Raw genomic sequence first — 6,000 nt, 5'->3', positions numbered from 1 at the left:
TTGGTTTTGATTCAAGCTGATGCACTCAAGTCATATGGATATATTTTTTTTATTTTTGAAATCGCAACTTTATAATATATAAAAAATCAATAGAACATTAACTCTATAATAATATATACAAAATCTGCAAAAATTAAAATATATTTAAGCATACTTTACTACAAGGCTATGCCATGCATCCCTGCTAACTTAGATAAATACTTTTGCAGTTTTAACAAAAGAGCTACAATAATATCAGAGTGTCTCCATTTATGCTGAACATTTACAGAATGCCAACATCAATATATTACATATGAATGAGTCCCCTGTGGAATTTCCACAGGTCCCCCAAGTTTTATATAATTATAAAATTCTGTGGACCGTCCGGACGTCCTTACTTAAATCATATATATATACAAGACATTTAAATCTAGAGAAAATGCCTGTTCGATTGGTCAGGTTTAATGTCGTAACTAATGCATAAGTGTTTAAATACAATTTTGATTCTAGCTGATGGCTCCCAAGTCTCCTTTTTAAAACTTGAAATCACTGCTATATATTAGGTACAATATAATAATCAATAGAGAATTGGCTCTATAATAATACAAGATCTGCATAAATTGAACTACCATATTTAAGCATATTTTATGACCGGGCAACATCGAGCGATATGCTAGTTATAATTAAAATTTTCAGGATTTATACATGCTAATTGCTTATTTAATTAAAAAACAAAATCAGGTGTGTCAACTTCAATATTTGGAAAATATAGAATTATTTCCCCTAAAACATTTAAATCCATGCCGTTTTTTTTTTTTTTTCGTTTTTTACAAATACCTGCCTAGATATACGGATAACTAGATTTAAAGATATGATTGATCAATACATAATTATATGAAAATAAAAGCAGGTATAATATTACAACACCATGGAAAAAAGGGAAGAAAGCCTGTGGCGTTTTTCAAGGGGACTTATTCAGGAGAATTATAAGGATGATTGAGTATATTTTATTTTCCTCAATCATCCTTATCCTGAGGAAGTTTCCCGGAAATGGGGACAATGTTGAAAATTTTCAAAAAAAGGCCACAGGTTTTCTTTTTTTTTTTTTTTTTTTTTCCCCACATAACATATATTAGACTAGCAGTTTCACCTGGCTTTGCTCAGGACCTATGTACTGTTCATAACTTTATGTGCCTAGGTATATATTAAAAAGTGTGAATATGTATGGTAATGCCTTCCTATATAATAGTCTTCCTTAACTACCATAGAGAAAACTTAGTAGAGTCCACAGAGGTCAATTTTTTAACTCTCACCCCAATTATGACCCCTTAGCATTTATTGCTTTGGGCTCAAATAGAATCAAAGTTAAATCCCTGTCCAAATAATCTATATCTAAAATTTCAAGTGTTTGGACCCAAAATTGGCGGAGGTAGAGTTCTCAAAGGTCAAATCGTTGAATTTTGACCCCTTAACAGCAAAATTTCTGTCCGAAAACTAATTAAAAAGATTTTTCCAAATCTCAATACCCCTTATGCCAAATTTCGAGTCTGTAGACCGATAATTGACAGAGTTATTTGGTAGGAAAATGTAAACAGACAGAAACTTTCACATATATAGATTAGTGCAAAAATAAGGGTTGTTGAAGTTCAACTTCAAAAAATCATAACTCCTTTCATAATAAACTTTATTAATCGAAATAAGAACCATTAGAATTGACACATTTTTGCCAACGAGAAACAAGTTCATCTCATTAGCATAGAAATCTGGAGTTCTGGAAGCGATGAAGTCATTGAAGACCGATTCAGCATCATCTCGGTTTTTGAAGCATTTTTTTCGCAGGAAGTTTCGAGATGCTTGAAAAAGTAATAATCGGTGAGGAGGAGGTCCGGTGATTATGGCGTATGAGGCAGAGTCTCGTAGCCCAATTCATTCAGCTTCTTCAGGGTCAGTTGAGCAACATGTGGACGAGCATTGTCATGGAGAATCGGTCTTTTTATATTGACCAATCTCGGGCACATACAGTGTAGCTTCTGGTGCATTTTATCAATTTGTCCATAGTACTTCTGCTGTAATCGTTTCACCTGGATTAAAAAAGCTGTGATGGAGGAGACCGGCTGCAGACCAACAAACAGTCACCATAACCTTTTTTTGGTGCAATTTCAGCTTTGGGAAGTGTTGTAGAGCTTCTCCGGCATCCAACCACTGTGCTGAACATCACCGGTTGTCATAGAGGATCTACTTCTCATCACACGTCATAATCCGCTCGAGAAAGAAGTCATTTTTGTTGTGCAGAAGGAACATAGAAGACACCTTTTTTGATTATCGTTTAATTCATGCGGCATCTATTTATCCAACGTTTTTGACTTCCCTATTTGCTTTAAATGGCGACCAATTGTTGAGCGGTTGACCTCGAGTTCAACAGCAACTTCTTGTGCAGCTTCAATCAAGGTTTTCAAATGTTCGTTATCAACCATCTTCATCTTTGAGGCGCTCGTCACCATTGCAAAATTTCTTGAACCACCGTTGTGCCACACGTTTGTTAGTGGTTCTTGGGCCAAACGCATTATTGATATCACGAGCTGTCTCTGCAGTATTTCGCCCTTGTTTGAACTGGAACAAGAACATTGTGTGAATTTGAATTTTGTTTATGTTGTCAAAAAGCCTGCAAAAAAATGAAGAGATTGAGAACAGTAACATAACGATTTGATAGAGCAAAAAAGCACTTCAAAATGATATAACATGGCGCTATATATATATATATATATATATCTCAATGAATTAAGAAATCATAAAAATAATGTGAAAAAACGATATTGTTTTTGCACCAACCTAATATCTTACCCCCATCCCAACATATATTAAATCACGCCACTATTCAATCAGAAACCGATCCATAATAAAAAAAATTATTGAAGAAAAACCTAAGTGATCTATATTATTAATGAAATTCTAAATGTTTGTTTATTTATGTGTGTGTGCCTATATAGCAATAAAACGTTCGAATGGATGCACCAAAGTGAAGAATTCTTTTTTTCAGTGAAAGGTGCGAGTCCCTAGATTGTCATTCATATATGATTCATAATGAACAATGCCGAGTCACACAAAAAGCACAATATAAGGTTTTTTTGGGCTGTTTTGTAAACTTGTCAAAAAAGTTATCTGCCCATGTCAACAGAATTTAGCACTGTCGGTATACAGTCATAGTAACATCTTTCGACATACGGACAGGACTTGTGGTACAATGGACAATGCGTCTGATTATGGATCAAAAGATTCAAGGTTCAAATCCTGGCAAGTTCGTAATAATTTTAACCTTTTTTTTTTTTTTTTTTTTTTTTTTTACACATGGAAGTCACCACTTATCAAGGCCCGGAAGCCACTTGGAGATAAGGGTTATTGCGTCTATAGTAATCAATGAGATAGTATCGTAGTGATAGTTAGTATTGGAGATTTGATAAAGTGTTTTACTTAACAGGGCAGTTCATCAGAAATTTGTTTATGTTGGACTTGAAGACATCTAAGTTGTAGTCAGGTGGGAAACAGGAAGATGGAAGAGAGTTCCACTGGCTTGCACTTCTAAGCTTTGCTCATGGAATTTACGTTTTGGTTTTGGCACAGATAAAGAGTGGGGAAAATTTTTGACAGTGGTTTCAGCTAGACGGGTGTTTATTGTGAAAGATTGGTGAGGGGGGACCAGGGATTGGAGCTCAGACGAGCACCTGCCATGGAAGTAACAATTTTTACCCTTCGAGTATTTTTGTTTTTTCAGTGATTTTGTTCTGTGCATATGGGAATTTCCCATACTCCGAGTTCACAGAGTAAGTGTTGATGGTAAGACGATGTTGAGTGTACTCTATTTTGTGTTTGATTCGGCATTGTATGCCGACACGGCGCAGCCTACATTTGAATTTTTCCGCCTTTAAAGCTCCCCCCCCCCAACAAGAAAAATTGGTTTGATATCATATACTAATACAATTGTTATGGTCAACCACAGAATCATCTATTAGTAATATATGAAATTTTTTTTTTTTTTTTTTAACGTTTATGTAACAATGTTAAATCTAAAAAATGTAGTAAATGATTATGTTGGCATGAATATTAAAATCTAATGTTTATTTAGATTTCTATTCAAGATCTTAGAAACTTCTACAAATTATACATTAGAATTAATTTGATTCTTACTCGTCAAAATCGAATGAATTCTAATGTATAATCAGCATTTTTCTCATGACTTCATGAATTGTTTAACTTTTCTTTTCATAAAAAAAAAAAAAATATATACATATAGACTTAGCTCTTCTGAAATATTTTCATTCATTTTTTTACAACTAGATACACAAATAACTAGATTTAAAGATAATTAGAAGATCAATCTATATATCTATAAAAGTGAAATTGTCTGTGTGTCAGTCTGTGTGTGTGTGTGTGTGTGTGTGTGTGTGTGTGTGTGTGTGTGTGTGTGTGTGTGTGTGTGTACATTTCCCTACCGAACTACTCGGTCAATTTTCAGTCTACAGATTCAAGATTTGACATAAGGGGTATTGAGATTTGGGAAAATCTTTTTAATCGGTTTTTGGCCAGAAATTTGGCTGTCAAGGGGTCAAAGTTCAATGATTTGACCTTTGAAAACTACCAAACTCCGCTAATTTTGGGTCTAAACACTTGAAATTTTAGATACAGGTTTCTTGGACATGAATTAAACTTTTTAACTTTATTTGAGCCCAAAACAAATGTTAAGGGTCAAAATTGGGGTCAAAGTTAAAGACTTTGACCTTTCAGCCAATTTTGGGTCTAAACATTTGAAATTTTACATAAAGGGTATTTAGACATGCAGTAAGCTTTTTAATCAGTTTTTAGGCAAAAATTTGGCTGCCAAAGGTCCAAGTTGAAAGAGTTGACCTTTGCAGACTACCAAACTCCTTTGCCAGCGTTTGGTCTGAACACTTGAAATTTTAGATATAGGTTACCTGGACAGGAGTCAAACTTTTATTTATATATATATATATATATATATATATATGATGATTGCAACGTCTTGTCAGACGAGTGCCACTCCCTCAGAAACTGAAAGTTCATGAGCCCGAAAAAGACAGTCCTGCCAGCGAATTCACATGCTCAAGCAGACATGACACTAAAGATGGTCATTGTTATACATACATATATATTCACGCACGCACACATACATATGTACACATATCACACACATATATACATGCGTACATACACAATACGCACACATACATATACATACACACACATGCAAACATAAACAAGACGGTCATTGGTATAAATACATATAAATATATACATGTATACATACATGTCTATAAGCATACGCTCATATATACCCATATGCATACACAATGCATAATAAACAAACATTCATACATACCCACATTCATACATACTCATATACATGCATATACATCCACATACGCACATATATATACATACACATCTATATATATGCATGCATACACATGCAATATACACACATGCATGCATACACATGCAATATACACACATGCATGCATACACATGCAATATACACACATGCATGCATACACATGCAATATACACACATGCATGCATACACATGCAATATACACACATGCATGCATACACATGCAATATACACACATACATGCATACACATGCAATATACACACATACATGCATACACATGCAATATACACACATACATGCATACACATGCAATATACACACATACATGCATACACATGCAATATACACACATACATGCATACATATGCAATATACACACATACATGCATACACATGCAATATACACACATACATGCATATATAAATATATATATACACACACAAACATATATACACAGACACATATACATACATAGATATAAATACATATAAACTCACATGTACATATATAAATATATACACACACACATACATATATAAATATACATACACATATAAATACATATAATGATGGCAGATTAATTGTTACATGCATCCAGCATTACAGGCGTACAC

At 33.8% G+C, this 6,000-nt stretch overlaps 1 protein-coding gene across 1 annotated transcript in view; it reads right to left on the bottom strand.

Moving 5' to 3' along the window:
- LOC145255642 (gametogenetin-binding protein 2-like) overlaps positions 1-6,000 on the bottom strand; it is a 147,633-nt gene that overhangs the window by 96,707 nt on the left and 44,926 nt on the right. The gene's annotated exons all lie outside the window — the stretch shown is intronic.

This window comes from Euprymna scolopes, chromosome 31, assembly GCF_053919585.1.
Source record: "Euprymna scolopes isolate OS-2025 chromosome 31, ASM5391958v1, whole genome shotgun sequence".
NCBI lineage: Eukaryota > Metazoa > Mollusca > Cephalopoda > Sepiida > Sepiolidae > Euprymna > Euprymna scolopes.
Note: the sequence above shows the minus strand (reverse complement) of the source record. Positions and strands in the feature narration are given on the sequence as shown.